The 21,006-nt window shown below is 37.0% G+C and overlaps 1 pseudogene; it reads left to right on the top strand.

The window, feature by feature from the left end:
• Positions 1–20,121: 20,121 nt before the first annotated feature.
• LOC130034889 (uncharacterized) lies at positions 20,122–20,279 on the top strand (annotated as a pseudogene).
• The last annotated feature ends 727 nt before the right edge of the window (positions 20,280–21,006 follow it).

Below are 21,006 nucleotides of genomic sequence, written 5' to 3'. Positions count from 1 at the left end.
CCTCTATGTAAAGCAAATTCTATCCTATAGAATTTCTATAGGATAGCTATAGAATTTGTCATAGCATTTTAAAATATATGTTCTGTGCTACTGATTAAAAATTAACTAAAGACAAATAAATATTTTTCTGTAAGTCTTATTATAGTCTGCAGTGTACAAATGAGCACCAAGAGGATGGTGGGAATAAGTTTGATTCCCAAGCTTGCTAATCTGCTCAGCTTCTCAGAGTGTCTTACAGAGCAAGTGCTCTTTAAATACAGATTGAGATGTATATTGTCGGACGAGTTTTCATGATTTGCACTCTCCAGACTCACAAATTGAAATATCAGAGATAATGTCACCATGAACTTTGAAACAAAGATGCATTTCTTCCAGGTTTAGATAGGGTTTTCCTTTGTTAATAATTTATCTCCATTTTGTTTTCCTTGGCAAACAGGAGGTGAACATGCTCATTCTTCACACTCCTATTTTACTTCTAGTCTATATCACTCTATCTAAACATTAAAGATGGTCTGCTATTCCCAGTGATAACTATAAACTTTAGTGATGGTTTATTGCCCATGAAAAATCCCAGAGAGTATTTCAATTTCTATTCAGGAGAGTTTATTTGAGCAGTCTCTCTAGATAGAAAAGTACCTGCCGCATAAGTCTTATGTCAGCTATACTTTTTTTTAATAAATTTTTAAAGAAGATCAGCCGGTCAATGGATCAAGACTCTTTTTACTCTGGTATAATATGTCAGATAACTCTGCTTTCTACCACATCTGACAACTGCCAGACAACCTAAAATTACAGACACATGCTCCCACCTGCATCTTCCTGCATCAAGAACACATCCTCAAATATAGGATCAATGTTGGTGATTGCTTCCTCTCATATTTCATTGTATTATTGTTCATATGACTGGGGACAAATTCGGTATAGTTAGCATCATATATGAAAAGATAATATCCATATAAGTTGTCGTACAACTCTGAAGAGCTCTGAGTTTTTGGGTCCATAATTAACAAATTCACAAGAGACATTTTTGAGGTCTCTCATTGCTTTTAGGATTTGCAATCTAATAAAAAATAATCTTAGTGATATTCCATGGGAGGTTTAACTCCACTGCCTGCTTCTGAGTATCTGATAGGTTATTTACCCAGTGGATAGTAAATACACAGTTGTGCTAATTCTAAATTACTCTTGGCCTCTTGCCAGGTAGACTGCCAGGGCCTGTTTTGATGGGACAGCATGTTCAGAACTGGTTTCTACAAAGCCTCTAATTGACTTTAATATGAATTATGTCTCTTTTAATTTGCATTTCAATCAAGTATAGAATGTTATCTTGAATTTGAGTACCATTAGGCTAAATTCAGTTGTGATGAATCCTAGTCTGTTGATTTAAATGTCAAGACTTTCTGAGCATGCCCATTAATATATTTACATTTTAATACATTCAAAATTTGTTGAATCAATAAGCTTATATGTTTTAATTTTTATCTTCTTACATACTGCATTCCACAAGAAATGAAGAAAAATTAAAATAAAAAGAACAAAATGCCCACAAAAATGTTGGAGTGACATATTCTCAAGTATTTCCAAAGTAAATATTACAGAAATGTAACTACAAGGGAAATTTTAGATAATGGATAGATTGACATGCAATAAATGAATAGAAACTGTGTTCTAAATCCCAGCTATCTTCCTTGTATTAAAAAGAGATTGGAAATTCTTAATGTTGAGGAGAGAGGTCGGAACATTGCTCCTTTTCTCTTTCATCTTGGATTCTAAACTATTTGCCTCCCTTAAGTCAGAGGGCTTTGAAATCTTCCTGATGGTGGTTATCAGCAAGGCAAGCACCTCTGTTGAGATTCCAAAAAAGAGAATAACTTGGGGCTGGAGTGATAGCACAGCGGGTAGGGCGTTTGCCTTGCACACAACCGACCCGGGTTCAATTCCCAGCATCCTATATGGTCCCCTGAGGACCGCCAGGAGGAATTTCTGAGTTCAGATCCAGGAGTAACCCCTGTGCATTGCTGGGTGTGACCCAAAAAGCAAAAAAGAGAGAGAGAGAGAGAGAGAGAGAGAGAGAGAGAGAGAGAGAGAGAATAACTGGCATGGGAATCCTCCCTGGTCTTTAAAACAGAATGAAGAGTTTCCAGGGAACTCAGGAGTAAGTGTGCGTGAACAGGAGTGATCATTTTCTGAGAAAAATAAATGATCTTAAAAACTCTTATTATCATCAAAGAGATAGAAACCCACCCAACAACTATATCTACGTTTTTAAGTGTAGAAAAAAGTTGCCAAGTTTGATGATAAATAAGAAAGACAGGATATTCATCAGATAGGGTAAATTTGTAGCAAGAGAAAATGGATTAGTGCTTGTTTAGTGGGAAGTAATGGCAGATGGAGGGCTGAGATCAATGGCTGATTGGGGTGAGTGTTTAGGAGTATAATGAGGACATTTAAAAATGGTGTGTAGGCTACACGTTATGTGAATTTGCTGAAAGTCACTAAAATTTACTCTTAGATATGGTATGTGAATTGCATTGCCATAAAACTCATAAAATTACCCTATATTTCTTCTATATACTTTTTGTCCTATTTAATATCTTAGCAATAAAAGATTGCATTGTTTTTTCAGAAATGGTGTGTGATCAGGGGCCTACCCAGTCGTGCTCAGGGACTATTCCCAGCTCTATGCTCTATGGTTAATGCCATCAGGGATCAGGCGATCCTACCTGGGTCTCCTCATATACTTAGCACATTTAGCTATTTCCCTGGCCCAAATGGTTCTCATTTAATGTCATGACCCAGTTAAAATCTAATATAAAAATTCATGAAAAGTAAAAAGTAGAGCCTGGGAGACAGTTCCAAGTATGAGAGTACATGCCTGGCATACACAAGTCTCAGTTTGGTTCATGGCATAGCACAATCCCCCCAAGTACCCATGGACATGGTTCTGGTGGCCCTCAAACTTTACTGGCCCTTGAAAATACTGCACCCTAGACCAAGTGAGCATTGAACTGTACATGCACTAAATGCATATGTAGTTTTTGGGTGGGTTTCCCAACTCTTCTATGTTAATTTTAAAGAGTTTTTAAGACAATTTATTTTTCTCAGAAAATAATTCCTCCTTGTTCAGGCGCACTCGCTCCTGACTTCCCTGGAATCAATTTGTTCTGTTTTAAAGAGTATGCTGTTATAGGAAACGGCCCCCATGACCCTGGCACTGTTTGGAGGGCACAAGAAATAAGCATAATATAAGAAGTAAACATAATAGTTAAAGTGATTTATGATGATAGGTGAGGAAGATATGAAATTATATAAGCCAGTAAAATCAAAGTATGTGTGCAAATCATAACAAAGTAGATGATTCAAGAAGGACCATCAAAAATTCATTTTCCTAATCTCTAAGATCATAAAATATAATGGAAAAAACTTTAATCAAAGATTTCTTGACTGATTCATCAACTGTCTGAGTTCTACCACCCATAGTTACTTGAGTTTTGAGAGTACTTGCTTTCTGCTCTCTTAGAAGATTTCAATATGCACAGAGCCAGGAGTAATCCCTGAGCACTGCAGGTCCTCAAACCAGAGAAAAATCAAAAACAAATCAAATTTATATAAACTTATCATCAAATAAGGAAGTCTATGAAATGTTAGCAATAAAAAGCTAGGAGGGTAGCTGAGCCGTGGAAGCATGCTAGGTCCACAAAAAAGCAATCATGCTATAATAACGTACAAGTAACTAGGAATTAGGAAGAAACAGAACAATTATATACTCAAAACAATGGCAAATGTTTTTTGAAATGTTGAACAAAATAACTTTAAAGGTAGAAATTTCATCTAAAACTTCTCTATAGACTATAATTAAAATTCCTTTTGAAGTTTTGTAGAGGCATAAGAATAAATGGCAAAAAGTCCCTACTCTTAATATGAGGGGAAATTGAGGGAACAAGATATTTGCCATTCATATAGTTGACCAGTTTGATTTCCAGTACCTCATATGTATCTCGAAGCACTGCTAGGAGTGAACCCTGAGCATAATGCCAAGACTAAGCCCTAACCACAGCAGGGGTGACCAAACACTACCTCAACACACACTCAGCCCCTGAAGAGACACATCCTTAAATGTAGGATTTTAAAATCTGGATACCTAGTAAAACAATAAGATTCCTGACATTAATTGTAGTACTGATTCTAGAAATGGAAGAATAACATAAGAATACATATATGTGAAGAATATATATATAAATACATACACACATGTAGAAATATGCATGAAAGAATGAATTTATATGTATTTATATTCACAACAATTGGTGATATGGTCACATACACACATGTAGAAATATGCATTAGAGAATGAAGTTATATGTATTTATATTCATAACAAATGGTCCTGTTCACTACTCCCAAAGCCTCATATTCTTTTCTCTGTCTTGTTTGTGTAAAGACTCTAGATGTGACATTTTTTACTTCTTTATTTTTGACATGCTTATGCCTCACCACCGTAAGCATCTCAAAAGCAGATATTTTGGTTTGAAATGAGTATAAAATAGTTATGTCATTGAGAACTATGCTGGCATTCTTAAATATTTTTAAAATAAATGTTTGCCTAAAGTAAATTTTCTTTCTCTTTCTTTATTCATTTCCTCAGAGGAAGGTACCTGGTTGGCTATTTGCGTATACTTAGATGAATGAAAGAGAAACAAGATCTTTTATAATAGTCATGATTATAAGACAATGTCACACCTAAAATTATACATTTAAAACTAAGAGAACATTTAGCTGAAAACTATTTTGGTACTTCCTTTCCTTGCTTAAATGTCAATGGGATTATCTAGTCATGTCTCAAAAAAAGTAATCTTTCTTTGAAGAATTCATCCCATCTAAAGTCAATTTCACATATTTAACATCAAAAAATGGGAAGTATGTAGCTGATATTAGAAATTCTGTGAATATTATTTTGGGCTGACTCTATTTTACTTTTTTCAGCTCAATCATCTATATATTTTTCTGTCAGGCTTGCAGGATATAGAAAGAAAGAAAGGCCTTTCTGGTGAATAGAAATAGGAAAGGTCGGTTGCTGAGTCACAGATTTGTGACTTTTATTTCCAGGAACCCAAGAACAAGAGAATTACAAAAGCAAATACTTTTGTTCAGAATTCCTTTACTAACCAGTGTATGTGTGTGGGTGTGTTGGAGCTATGCTAGCCTTTAAAGCACAGTTTCGTGAAGAATTCTATGGCAAGTTTGACTTTCCAGGCTCTATCTTAAATACATTAAAATGGCTTTTCTAATTTTTCTAATTCAATGCACCTTGAGGAACTTGTTACCTCCAAAATGGTATTTCATCCGAAGTTCACAACACAAACCATTTGATTGAGGTGCCCTCAGTGACTCATGAAATAAATGGGTTGCATAGTAGAAGGAATGATGTAGGCATTAATTAACATTAAAATACAAGTACTTTTTAGTTAACTGTATATTCAGAATAATTAAGTTTGATATTTCTAATTTCAAGAATATTAATATGAAAAAATCAACAACAAAAGAAAAGAGACCACTTAGTTCAATGCTTGTTGCAAAAGGATTCATTATCCTTTCTCTGACTCAAAATGTTTGGCCACACCCAGAGATAAATTGCACTGTAGACTTTATCCCAGTATAACTTAAGACAAAGAGGAGAAACTTTTACAGTCTTTCAAAATGGCATTAATGCTATGAAATAAAAATCCAAATTAAAAACTGGTAAAGTTGAATTAAGCCTCTCTCTCAGTAGTTCCTTTCCAAAATACCAAGAGAAGAGACTGTGAGGGTAATTGGCATGTTTTTTGATCGTCACAAGAAGACTGGCCCCTTTCAAACATTTCAAACATAGGAAGCTGCAAATAACTGATCTGAAATGTCAGGAGGTGCATTCTTTCATTAGAAGAGATGATTTTAATGTGAGGGGCTGGAGCAATAGCACAGTGCTTAAGGCGTTTGCCTTGCACGCGGCTGACCCGGGTTCGATTCCTGGCAACCCTTATGGTCCCCCAAGCACCGCCAGGTGTAATTCCTGAGTGCATGAGCCAGGAATAACCCCTTGTGCATTGCCGGGTGTGATGCAAAAAGAAGAAGAAGAGGAAGAGGAAGAGGAAGAAGAAGATGAAGATGTACTATTCTCGGGCATCCAGGTTATTTTCAGATTCTGGCTATTGTGAATAGTGCTGCAATGAACATAGAAGTGCAGATAGCATTTATACTAGGTTTTGGGGCAGTATATTCCCGGAAGTGATATTGCTGGGTCTTATGGCTCAATTTCTAGTCTTTTTAGGTATGCCTGGATTGCTTTCCAAAAAGGCTGGACCAATTGTCATTCCCACAACAATGAAGAAGCGTCTCTTTCTCCCCACATCCATAGGGCATTGATTAATTAATCTTGTTTTTTTTTGATGTGTGCTAGTTTCTATGATGTGAGATATCTCACTGTTGTTTTGATTTGCATCTCCCTCATGATTAGTAATATAGAGATGTTTCATGTATCTTTTGGCCATTTCTTCTTTGAGAAAGTTTCTGTTCATTTCTTCTCATTTTTGAAGGATATTTTATTCTTTTAAGATTCTACTAGTGACTTTTATACCTTTGATAATAACTCCGTATCAGATGCGTATTAGGTAAATATATTTTTCCCAATCTGTGGGCTGTCTTTATATCTTAGTCACTATTTCTTTTGAGCTGCAGAAACTTTTTAGCTGATTGTATTGCCTCGTAAGTAGTTGTTTCGAAAAATGAAGTGATGAAATTTGTTTATAAATGTATGGACATGGAGAATATCATGCTGAGTGAAATGAGTCAGAAGGAAAGGAAATGACATAGAATGATTGGACTCATTTGTAAGATATATAAAAAAAACCCAAAAACAAAATATGAGACCAATACCCAAGGGAAGTAGAAATAAGGGTCAGGAGGATTGTTCCATAGTTGGAAGGCTTACTCAAGTGCTGGAGGAAAAGGCAATTGGGATAGAGAAGAGATCATATGACAAAGATAGTTGAAAATTATCACTCTGGATAAAGGTAAAGGCCCTCCCGTTGATCGTCGATTTGCTCGAGCGGGCCCAGTAACGTCTCCATTGGAGACTTTGTTGTTACTGTGTCTGGCATATCGAATACTCTTGGTAGCTTGCCATGCTCTCCGAGAGGGGCGGAGGAATCGAACTCGGGTCGGCCATGTTGGCCGCTTGTAAGGCGAACGCCCTACCCGCTGTGCTATCGCTCTGGATAAAATTTGAAAATAAATAAAGGAACAAACATGTTAAGCTCCCAGTATCTTCATTGCAAACAATAAGTCCCAAAAGCATAAAGAGAGAGGGAGAGAGAGAGAGACTCAGTAAATGATGGCATAGGAAAAGTAGGGACATTGGTGGTGGGAAATGTACACTGGTGAAGGGATGGGCTTTGAAACACTGTATGACTAAAACCCACACTTGATCAACTCATAACTCTGTATCTCACAGTGACTCAATAAGAAATAAAATGAATAAAATAAAAAATAAGTGACCAGTGTATTAAAAAAAAAGAAAATGATGAGACTCCCACTTGAGAACTCCAATGTGCATCTTCTTCCTAAGAGAAACTAATCTTATTTCCCTGTACCTGAAGAGTTTCTCATGTTGTAATCAGAACAGACATCCTATATTACTTAGGGAAACTCTAAATTTTAACTTGTCTGATTTCAACTAATATGCATATATATTTATGTATGTATATGCATATATGTGAGTGTTTGAAATTTGACATTGAGTTCCATCCCTTTTTCTTAATATTTTCTGCCTATGTTTGCTTTCACTCTTTTAGAGTCCATTATTATTTATTGAATTAGTATGAGAATTCTTCCAACGTCTCTCTAACACTACTTATATCAGGAGGTTTATAGCCAATTTCCACCCCATTTCCCTAATTGTTCCTGTTTCTCTAAATTCACGAATTCAATTTGACGGTTCTCTCCATCTTTCTAACTTTTATGCAATGAAGTAAGTCAAGATTATATTTTCTTTCTTCTGTAACAAAGTAACATTTTCTAGGCTACCTGGCATGTTGAAACTTCAGACATTGGGTTTTGAAGCTCAGAGATTAACACATCTGTTTGTATATTTTAAAATTTAGAAGCAATTTGATTGAAAAATAGTTATGAGGCTTCTGCTCTATAAGCCCTAGGATTAGCCTCATTTCCTGTCTAGGTACTTCCAAGAGACACGTTCTTCCTCTCACGTCATTCCCATGATTCTCTCTGCTTTCCGTAGATTTGACTTTAAGTCCTCATGTCTCTTCTTCAGAAATGAAGTCTCTTTCCACATTTTTATATCTTTCTGATCCTTAAAATTGATCTCAAAATGATATTCATAATTTTCCGGTGTAGATAGTTTCAAACACATGGGAATCTCTTTAACAGCAGGAATAAAACATAATTGTCAGAAAGAAGGTAGAAGTTGTCAATTGCAAGCTCAGAGAGCTTAAGAAAGAAAGAAATCCTCTTACTGGTCACTGAGGTAGGGTAAGTCTCTGAAATGGCTTAATCTGATGTAGCTCGTTGATTTTAGAGGATGATGATGAGGCAGAGATCACTGCCACAGCTTTATTTCTCTCACTTTAGTCTCTGCTTACCTTAGAACACCCAATCACATGCATATCCACAGGCATCTTAGAGTTTTATATTAAAAAGCTATAGGATTTACTTTATCACCATTTTAATACAATGACAGAGCTCTATCAATCAACATAGATGACTTATCGTCTCAATTATATTATTTATCAGATCTGAGACCTTGGTTAATTAACATTAATTTTACTGTTTGCCATTTTCTTCCCAAATGAAATTGAGACTCTCCTTCTCAGTCTGGAATCGTTTTGAGGAACAAATAACACAAAACTTTCTGATAATTCTGTAAAGACCCAAGTGTAGCACGGTGAAGGAAAATTATTTATGTGTTTGGTTAGCTCTCACAACAACCCCTCTCCCTCCTCCTGTGTCCCATTTCTTAGATTAAAAACATCATTCTCTTTCTCTGACTTGAAAACTGAAGGCATGAATCATGGTTACTTTTCCTTCTCCTTCCTTCCCTGTATCAATTCAGCCATCATTCCTTTTGATTAGATGGAAATTGTATCTATCAAGTCCCTACACACACACATAACACACACACACACACATACACACACACACACCACCACCACCACCACCACCACCACCACCACCACCACCACCACCCCACCCTACTTTCTTTGTTTCTATATTCCAGCTTCGTTATTTCCTTGACAGGCTCTGGCTGATACATCTAGTGGTAGTTTTTCTTTTTCCATTCATTCCAAAAGTAACTATGATTTTATGATATATATGTATATATATTTATACATATATAGATTTTAGACAAAGTGCAAACTCTTCAGACCAGCACTCAAAGCCCTGCATGGCTTTATTCTTACCATTCATTCCTGTCCTCAAAGTGTTTATAAGGATTCCCAGTATCCAATCAACTTTATGTTGTTCCATTGGTTCAATTTCCCACTATTTATGAATTCCTTGTCTCTCTCCAGTGTCATTTCAAATCTCCACTTCATAATCCCTTACCTCCCTAATTATTACAAATTTTGCCCTTATTTCCTCTCGGCACATTACAGATAATAATTATTCTTTGATATTAAAACAGGACTCCAATAACTAACAACTTACATTAGTAAACATTTTATGGTCTCACACATTTTCTGAGAATCAATAAGCAGCTTCCACGGAAATCTGAAGTTATAATCAAATAGTTGACCATGGCTGCAGATGTTTCCAGACAACAGAGTGAAGGCAACATCTTCGATTTTACTCAGTATCTGTTACTACAAGGCATTCATGCCTCTTCATGAGATCTGAACTTCACAGAGCAAGTGATTTGATGAAAATATAACAAACATTCAAGATGAAAATGTTATAATAGGGGAAGGAGAAAAAGAGTACCAAGTAGTGAAGTTAATGCAATTTAAAATTACATTTTAAATCTTGCCAATTTGAGGGACTGATAGACATTACCTAACACCAATGTCTAAGGAGCAGAGATAAAGAACATATGAAGGAGTATGAAAGAGAGGAAGCTTCTAGAGTACTTCCTGGAAAATGGGAGGAAAGTCACAGTTCTGACTGGATGAGTGACATCATCCACTGGAAATGCAGGAGGAATATTGCCCACTGGAAGGGGAAAGCAGGGAGGAGAGGGGTGTTGTTCATAGGAAGAAAGAGAGTGAAAGACAGAGACAGAGAAATGGGAGTGGGGTGAGAGGGGGGCAGGGAGGGAGGGAGAGAGAGTGTCTTTGTCATTGGAGAGAGGCCTAGCCTACTTAAACCTTACAAAAAAGAAATTTTAAGGGGCTGGAGGCATGGTACAGTGGGTATGAACTTGCCTTGCATTGGTGGACCCAGGTTTGATCCCTAATCATATTGTCCTTCATGCCCAGCTATTAATGATTTCTGAGCACAGAGCTAGGATAAGCCCTGTGAACCAGTGGGTGTGGACTAACTCTATAATCAAATCAAATAAAGAAACTTTAATGTCATAAATATTGGGAATTTTGCATGCTAATTTTATGGACAGAATCTAAGGGCCCACTTAATAACTAGCCAGTTTCGTGGTAACAGAAGGCCTGAGCATTTTTTTTTAGTCAGTTGCTTCCAGAAATGACATGACTTTCTCATATGTTCTTTTTTTTTAAATTTTTATTAGTGAAACACCATGAGGTACAGTTGTAGACTTACAAGTTAATGTGCTTGGGTTTCAGTTATACAATGATCGAGTACCCATCCCTCCACCAGTGCCCATTCTCCACCACCACTAATCCCAGCATCTGTCCCACCTCACCATCCCTCCATCCCACCCTACCTCTGTGGCAGGGCATTCCCTTTTGTTCTCTCCCTCTCCTTCTGGGTGCTTAGTTTACAAAAGAGGCATATTCTTGATCACACAAAATAACCTCTGTGTGATGGAGAAGGGTCTATACAAGACACGAACTTTTCCATCCATGATGGAAACAAGTTGCCACATTCTCTCACATTGTTTTATGGTCATGGTAACATCCTCCACTCAAACACCCATACACCCATCTCTCGCTCCTCTTGCTTTGTTCACTGCACTTTTGTTCACCAAACACTCTTGCTTTGTTCATTGCACCTTTGTCTCTTCTGACAGATTTCATTCACACAGAGTACATGCCCATTAAATGGCAGTTTACTTGAGAGCACTACTAGGATTTTTTTCTTTAGGAAATCACAATTCTGAAATAGATTTTCTCTGAGGCCCAGTAAGTAGGTCATATGCTAAAACTGTATCGCTCATTGTGCCCCAAATATGGAAATTTCTATTTGTGTGGTATTAATATTGCTGCAAAATATTAATATTCTGGGGTACAGTGTATAGGACACTTGCCTTGCCCACAGCCAAGCCAGGTTCCATCCCTGGCATCTCATATGGTCCCCTGTGCACCACCAACAGTGACTCCTAAGCTCAAAGCCAGGAGTAAGTTCAGGGCATAGCTGAGTGTAGTCACCACCCCCCCAAAAAAACACCATAAACCCCCAAATATATTAATATTCTGATAAACATATTTGTGTGGCATCAATATCATCCTATTACCATTACTAACATTTAAAGATATGTGCACAATTAACCAATCGATAGTTCTTGGATATGCAAGTATGTTTTCACAAGGTATGACTGCTAGGAAAATACTAATCTCAAAAGACTTTTAGTTCAAGAAACTCTGTAACAGTATTTTAAAACATGGATCAGCTATACACCAAAATGCAGAACTAACTTGGAATGGAGAACTTAAGAGTCCTTAGGGCTGGTTACTAAGATGGGGATTAATAATTTCTTATTTTTTCAGGTAAAAAAGCCTTTTATACATTAGAATAAATTAGGGGAATTTGTGAAATGTTATTCCAAATTCACAAAAGGCAACTTAAATCAGAATCCATATAAGCAGAAAGACTCATCCTTTTAAAAATATACACAATATTCTATAATATGTTTTGAAACATCACTAGAGCTTAAAATGTATAAGGTAAAGGCCCTCCCGTTGATCGTCGATTTGCTCGAGCGGGCCCAGTAACGTCTCCATTGGAGACTTTGTTGTTACTGTGTCTGGCATATCAAATACTCTCGGTAGCTTGCCGGGCTCTCCGAGAGGGGCGGAGGAATCGAACTCGGTTTGGCCATGTTGGCCGCTTATAAGGCGAATGCCCTACCTGCTGTGCTATCGCTCCAGCCCTGGCAGGGGGAACAGAATCCAGTTTCTCTGCTGCTGCTGCTTGAAGCGAGCCAGGTCCCCCGGGCTCTTGCTGTTCTGTTCTGACTTCACGGTAGCCGGCCAGCCGGCGCCAAGGGGACGAGCAGTTTCTGCCGGGGAAAATGTATAATAGAAAAGAATATCTGGAAATCAGAAAATATGAGTCTATTTTGCATTTAATAAGACACAAATTTAAAATTTTTCTGTTTGAAGAGTACTGAGAGTTGGAGTTTTAAAAATGCAAATGAGACGTTCTCCTCTTGAATTGTATATGCAAAGCTATTAATTGATGTTCTGATTTTTTATATTTAAAATAAACATAACTGAAGCCAAAACCTTCTAGTATGCTTCTCTATTTGTTTAATCTACATTTCTAACATTATAGTGCCCATTTCTTTGACACCATTATCAAAATAAACAGGAGTAACAAACTACAGTTCATCCATACAGAATTATAGTTCTGTTTATTTCCCTCACTTCCTTGCAATAGAATCCATACTATGTTGGAGTAGACAGAGCTTAGGTTTATCAGGTTACACCCATCACAGTGCTCCCGAGTCACTCCCATTACTTTGTCTGTCTGTAACCACTTCTATGCTCTCTTCCCCAACAAATTTGTAAGGTCTCGTCCTTCTTAGACACTGAAGCTGTACTGTAAGTTAATATTGCCTTTCTCTTCTCCTTATGTCTTTTGAGCAGTTTACTTTAATGCAATGTCCTTTTGTATGGATACAGGAAGACAATTAATTAATATGCTCCGTAACTTAGGAATTGATTGGCTTTGAATATTATTCACTCCTGGGCATCTGCCTTCTCAACTTAAGCCTCAGTTGCCCTCACTTCCTAGCACCCCAAGGGCAGGGTCCCGACGTGGGACTGGATGGAACCAGGGCAAGCCAGTAAGTTATGTGCTACCCTGGCATCGCGATGGGCCAGGCCAAGGTGCCACGATGCTTAACTATAAGTTAAGAGGTTGATCATAGGCAAATGATGTCATGATCCAAAAGTAACGACGAGACTAGGGCCCTGCTGCTAGGAATAGGAAAGATATCTGGCCTGAGCACTGCAGTCTGAGATCGAGATGGCCCTAGGAGAGCAATTCTATAAGCCCAAAGTATTTCTTACTGTGTCCATACAAAATGATTAATATTATGTATGCTTATATGTTGGTTGGACAAGGAGAGGAGAAACACGTCCTAGAAGCAGTTTTCCTGTGTGTCCTGAATAGCTTGGATGAGACTGCTTTCTCCCCTTCAGACTGCATTCAGTAAATGATTTCAGTATATTGAGGCAGTTTCTCTTATCTCACAGGAACCTAGCTGGCTTTAGGTATACAGATCCCAGGTGCTAAGCCAGGCCTGGTCTTTGGGATGTAGATGCCTGGCTCCAGGCTGGCTGATTTTGGAGATGTAGATTCCAAGCTCTAGCAGACTGGTCTTTGTTGTGCTAATCTAAGTGCTTGTAGCTTGTAAAAAGGTGAGGCCAGGATTCCTGGCCTGCAGATGTAAGGTAAAAGGTAAAGGTAAAGGCCCTCCCGTTGATCATCGATTTGCTCGAGCTGGCCCAGTAACGTCTCCATTGGAGACTTTGTTGTTACTGTGTCTGGCCTGCAGATGTAAAGAAACAATGTATGGTTTGCTACCTCAGTGTTCTTTCTGTAACTCCTTTTGATGACATCACTATATCGCACCCTTCAGAGGTACTATGATCTATATAAGGGAGATCTCAGGGCTCTCTGGGGGGACACGTGCATCAGAGAACCTGGGAAGATGGGGCTGAGGACAGAAGTTGAGAGAACAAAGGCGCATGTGCTTGAGGATTCCTGAGGCCTCCATGACATACATCTCTTCCATGTAATAAACGGCTGCTAAGACCAACCAGCTTGGCCTCGTTTCCTTCCTTCGCCTGACCATCGCCATCAACCTCCCTGGAGTGGGGAAGCGGCCTGACTGCCGGCCTTTTTATTTTTTGTGTGTTTACACAATACTATAATTATAACTTTTAATGTTTGCAATATAATACTTGCAATATATAGGGCTTTAATATAAGCATATCCATGCATGTGTTTAGTGGTCATTAGTTCAATTATGTCTTCTTATGGAGTCCTATTTTATCAACTAAGAAAATGTCTTACTAATACTTAATGAATTTCTTATACTTAGTCATTTCAAATAATTGCCCTCAGGTTAAACCTTCATTTAACCTTTTCAACTTCATTATAGCACTGTCTTCCCATTGTTCATTGATTTGCTCGAGCAGGCCCAGTAACGTCTCCATTATGAGACTTGCTACTGTGTTTGGCCTATCGAATACGTCATCGGGAACTTGCCAGGCTTTGCTGTGCAGGCAAGATACTCTCTGTAGCTTGCCGGGCTCTCCAAGAGTGGTGGAGGAATCGAACTCAGGCAGCCCAGATTGGCCGCATGCAAGGCAAATGCCCTACCCGCGGTGCTATGGCTCCAGCTTCATTATAGACAGTGAGTTTTGAAATAACGTTTCTAAAAAATCAAGTGACTAAGTATCAGTTGAAGGATGCATAGTAAAGATTATAGTCTTACCTAAGGAAGCTGTTTTGTAATACCTACTAAAATATATTTTTAATATTAAGACATAATCAAGAAGAAATTGGTTGTATTTTTGGGGTATTATCAGTAGTATGCTACTATTATGATTACTGAGCTCTGTTTATTACTTATTAATTAACAGTAAACAAGACTTTTTTTTAAAGGACAGTAAAAGAGTTCAAAGTTTACTATAGATGGAGAAAATATGACCTTTTCTAAAAGATGACCTTAAATATCAAATGTCAAGTCTTTGACTCCTTAGAAACATTTTCATTAAAATGTTAAAGTAAAGCACATCATAAAGATGAAAGCAAAGTTTCTTCTCATTACCAATACCCTCCTGTTGGGTGTGTGGAAACTTTTATTTTCATCAATGCATTTGATCTTTATAAATCCAATTATCCTCTCAAGTGAGGTCTATGAAAAATGAATTGCCCTGAAACTAATGATCATCCTCATTTTTCAAATATAAACTATACTAATTTCTTGTCTTAGAAGACACTTGTACAATAATCTTCTACTTCAAGCTCTCTTTTGATATGTAGTATCTCAATTGGCTTGCAGTTGAGATTATATTTAAAATCAGCCCAATTTGAAAAATACATTTGAAATCTCCCATCGTCATATAATGGGGAGAAATAGCTAAGAAAATCACATAGTTTTGAACAAGTTTTAGGGAAGGGTGCGTAATTTTTACTATTTTATTTTCTGTTTTACTGTGAGAATAGGTTCTTTATAAAGCAGCTTGTAAACAGAAAGAAAATCTATTTCAATGAACAAGTTCTTGTGCATAGCAGAGTGGCAAGTATTTATACTAAGAATTGGAGAGGTGGGTGAATACATTTACTTTGGATTTTAGGAAGCTCCTCAAGGTGTGCTCCATACTTGGCACAATTGATGACACTCCACAAATAACTATTATGTTAAAGTTATAAATTTAAGAACTGCATGGTGAGATATTTCACTCTTTTCCAATTGTAAAATGATACAAAAGGAACTAAGCTACTTATTAGCTGTCAGGCTCTTTGCTGCAGAAAGGCGTTATTTAACCAGAACTTCATTAGTAGGTCCAAGTGAGGAAAGTCCCCAGCAATAAATTTGGTTTAACTATTTACACCAGATTTAATTTTATTCATATTCACAGGTAAATGAATTATATTTTGATTATATTGCTATATGTCATAAAGTAAGCATTTCTCTAAATTATCATTATATGATTAAATATTTTGATCATTTGGTAAGGTTAAGCCTACAAGGCAGACATATAATATAAGACGGTATAGTATATATTTCCAGAAGATTCAGAACAACCACGTGAATGGCACATTTCAGAAACTAGGTCATAGGGGAACTGCTGCCACATTTGTTGACTCCAGATCAAAACATGGTAGCTGATATTCAGGATAAATTTCCCACCATCATAATTTCTGACACCCATGAGTTCAGGAAAACTTGTCCACACACTGCAGTATCACATCTATTTCAAAGGCCAAAAGAAGGGCATTGTACTAGAAGATCGCGAATAAGAATAGATTTCTTTTGTAAAGTTTTTTTTTTATTTATTTCAGAAGTGAGAAATGTAGTATTTATCTTCACACAGAAACATTAGAAAAATGCTGAAAAACACATATCCAAGTGTACCATATATGCCATGGTGAAATTTACCTTCATGTTCTTAACAAAGTACACAGAAAAATAAAATGGGTGATAGAGAAACACTCTCATTTAGGGTGAAAACTCACTTCAGTTTGGTAGATATTTTTTTTTATCATTACTATAGCATCGGGCTGGAGTGATAGCACAGCAGGTAGGGCATTTGCCTTGCATGCAGCCAACGTGGCCGACCCGAGTTCGATTCCTCCGCCCCTCTCTGAGAGCCCGGCAAGCTACCGAGAGTATTCGATATGCCAGACACAGTAACAACAAAGTCTCCAATGGAGACGTTACTGGACCCGCTCGAGCAAATCGACGATCAACGGGAGGGTCTTTACCTTTACCTTATTACTATAGCATCAGAATCAAAAGTTCTAATGTTTTAAAAAATACCACTGTCTAACTGTATGCACTGCAGCATTATTAGTATTCATTATAATTATCTGATATAACTTTTTACATATGTAGTAAAAATTTTGGATACATTTTATTGTAAAATGTGATTTTTTTCCTGAACTAGATAATTTTAATAGCAATTAGTTAAATATATATACTTCTATCCAAATAAGAATCTACTATTTATATTACAACTAAACTTAAGATTTGTCAGTGAGCTAAAAGTAAAACTTCTCTGCTGGAATTCAAACAATAATCAAATTGCTATGACTTTGAGGTGAGTTTGCATTTTTGAATCACAATCAGTATCTCATTAGAATGTAAATCCAAAGTTACGGAAAATTTCTCAATATGGAATATTACTTTAGGAGATAAAAATTCATTTGAATTACCACTCCAAAGAAAATGACCAGATGATAGTTTGTTGGATCCAATACAGTCAGCAATTGTTATACTTTTTGTACAAAAGAAGTCTATATGTCTGTAATATTGAACAGCTCTTGACAGACGAAGACAAAACATTGTTCAGCCTGATTTTTTCTAGACAGAAAAAATGTATAATGCAAAACAAAAGAGATTTTGAATTATATTACTAAATAAAAGACTCTCATACAAACATTTGCAAGATATATACATTTTCAGGATTTAAAAAGTTTGCGTGACATTTGAAGTCAGTTAACATCACCACATGCAAGAAAGGTTTTGTTTTGTGTAAAGTATAAGGTAGGTAGAATAAGAGTAAATAAAATGACTGAGTCCATTGAAGGAATCAATTTAAGTGCAATATTCATGATAAGAGTTAGCACCTCTACTTTTGTATGGTGTAGCTGAGACAGTATTAAGCTAAATTCTGGGCACCACATTTTAAAATTCTACTAATAAACAGAGCTTTAGAATAGTGGAGGTCACCTGCTGTTCCACAAATTAGTTCCCATTTGTAGAAATGGTCTGCTAGTGAGTGAAAATGTATTGCAGTTTAACACAATGTTAAAAAGTACTTTTTCCAAGTCCATCAATTTATAAGCAAATTTCATGGCATCCTTTCTCCTGGTGACTTCAAAGTCATGAAAATTACTTATAAACCGATGGACGTGGAGAGTATTATACTGAGTGAAGTGAGTCAAAAGGATAGATGACATAGAATTACTGTACTCATCTGTGGGATATAAAAAAGCATAATATGAGACTAATACCCACGGACAGTAAAAACAAGGTCCAGGAGGACTGGTCTATGGATAGAAGCACGCCACAAGTGGAAGGCAATGGAAAGACAGTTAGGATAGAGAAGGCACCAGTAAGACAATTACAGTTGGAAATGATCACTCTTGACAAGAATTGAGTGCTAAAAGGAGGTAAAGGAATATACAAAATAATCTCTCAGTACCTATAAAACTGCAAACTGTAATTTCCAGAGAGAGAGAGAGAGAGAGAGAGAGAGCGCTAGAGAGAGAGAGAGCTAGAGAGAGAGAGAAGAAAACTACCTGCCATCGAAGTGGGCTTGGTGGAGGGCAGGTTATGGACAGTTGGAGAGAGTGGTGTAAGGAAAACTGGGTGATGGAAATTGGTGGTGGAAAATGTACACAGGTGAATGAATGGGTATTGGAGCGTTGTATTACTGGAACTCAACCGTGAACAACCTTGTAACTGTGTATCTCATGATGATTTAATTTAAACAATCAGAAAGAAAAAGCACTTTTTAACACAGTACCTGTCTATTGATATAAAAGAAATGAAAATCATTGCTGTGATCGAGGAGAAAAAGTCGGTAATAATGGCTTTCAACCTAATCCATGTGCATACTGGTTAAACAAAGAGGAACATATTACATTTTGCTAAAATAGGTCTAGCTAAGAGAATTCTAAATATTCAATTCAATTCAAATTTCCTTGAGACGTGAATTTTTTAAGCAATGATATGCTAATATTTTCTATTAGTATGAAAATGTTTACAGCTATAAGGAATGGTCAGATTAAGTGATCTTTAAAATAAAAGCTCAATCTGCTTAGATTTCATATATGATCACACATGTAATAAATGAGCTATCTGCTCAGTATAATCCAGGATGAAAGTAATTCTTGATGAATGGTATCATATTTTTCTCCCATGAGTCTACATAAGACAGATTACCAGTAAACTTGAATTCCAGTCAAAATTTAAAAGTATTCCTACTATTTATTACTGTAACAAAATGCACATAATGATTTTGATAATTATACAATGACTATGATAACACTAGAGGAAGAGACAAAGGAGTGCATAAAATACTTTGTACTGATGTTCTATTATTATTATTATTAAAATAATATTTATCTCAGGAAGTCATTTTTATTCACCCAGTCAGTTGGATTATTAACCAATTAATACTTAATAATTAGTGCATTCTATATCTTTACAATTTATATAGCTATGTGTTACTTTAACTGATTATTTTATTATTTAAGATAACTATAGTCATCTCTTAATTTGCAAATCAACTCACGTTTCAAACAAAAAGGAAATTTGACATAATATGTCCTGGGGTTGTATTCTTCATTGGAGAGAATTGGACCTGCAGTGCTCAGGGTTTACTTCTGGTTCTGAGATAAGGGATAATCTTGGCGGTGTACAAAAGACAATATGCAATTTGCTAATGGAATCACAGTTAGCCATAAACAAGGCAAGTGCCTAAACGTCTGTACTATCTATGCAGCTAGTAAGATTACTTTCTTAACTGTCACTGACACTGTCACTGTCCTCCCATTATTCATCAATTTGCTCAAGCGGGCCCAGTAATGTCTTCACTGTGAGACTTGTTGTTACTGTATTTGGCATATCGAATATGCCAGGCTTTGCTGTGTGGGTGAGGTACTCTTGGTAGCTTTCCAGGCTCTCCGAGACGAGTGGAAGAATCAAACCTGGGTCCATCAGGTCAGCCTTGTGCAAGGCAAATGCCCTACCTGCTGTGTTGTCACTCCAGCCATTTTCTTAGCAGAGCTTTCTAATGAGACATTGATATCTCTGAGCATAATCTCTCCAGGAATAGGTAGAAGTAGAAGGCAAATTCATTTCTAGGTTTGAATAGAAGAGGCAGAAGCCTTAAGGAAAGAAGTAATCACAATATCTGTGATCCAACTCTTCTTATTATTTTCATCTTAGGAATATGGAGATAAAAAGAATTGTATAGAGTGTGGGATTTAGAAGAGTTGATGGAGTAGAAAAACCTGAACAAGATGAAGAACAGACTCAGGGATTATTTCTCTAGTTTGTTACTAGAGAAGTTTCTCTGATCCTGTAGAGTGCCTGAAATCACGAGAAAGAGTCAGAGCATCCTCCCCTAAGCATGAAGCTGGTTCTTGGTATGCTGGGAATAAAACTCAGGTATGTGTGTGGAAAACAAATGTTCTACCTGCTATATTATCTTTCCAGCCCCTAATATTTATTTTTACTTAAGAATTCTGTCCAATGTCCATTATCATTTTTTGTGATTGTGGCATCATGTACAATCACACACGTGAAAATAGATGAAATAAAAATTGTATGTTTTTGTCCATACCACATGTCGATGCAGCAAACTAGGCAGCAAAGAGTTTATCAATGATATTGTGTCACGCAAACATGAGACAATGGGCATCACATATGATGAATGCAGGATTCCTTCCATTAAATGAATGCATGGGGCCTAGAAACTGCATTTGTCACTGGGTGTGACCCCCGGAAGTCCTTGAGAACCAGGGAGTCGACTTTGATTGTCCCCAGCCCTACAATCTTAGCAGCACCATATTCTTGGGACCTAGCACTGAATTGCAAGCCTGATTAGCTGAGTCTTAATGGGAATGGCTCCGAGAATGACTCCAAGCAAGCACTGATTGGGGGCCTCTCAACATTCATGAATTAATTAGCAATCTCAAAGAGGGAGAACTCTGAAGTTGAAGAATTGAGGTGCAATGTAAACTCTTTCACCAGCCGTAATCCAGAGACTCATAAATAAACCTCAAAAGAGGTCAACAAATTGCAGAGATTCTTCCAGACCTTGCATAAAGCTGAATCATCTGGGGTACACCGGAAGGGGGCAGGTAAGCCCAGCACTTGCCCAAACAGAGCCCTGGCAGCTGAAAATC

This window comes from Sorex fumeus, unplaced genomic scaffold (genome assembly GCF_029834395.1).
Source record: "Sorex fumeus unplaced genomic scaffold, SorFum_2.1 ptg000061l, whole genome shotgun sequence".
Taxonomy (NCBI): domain Eukaryota; kingdom Metazoa; phylum Chordata; class Mammalia; order Eulipotyphla; family Soricidae; genus Sorex; species Sorex fumeus.
Note: the sequence above shows the minus strand (reverse complement) of the source record. Positions and strands in the feature narration are given on the sequence as shown.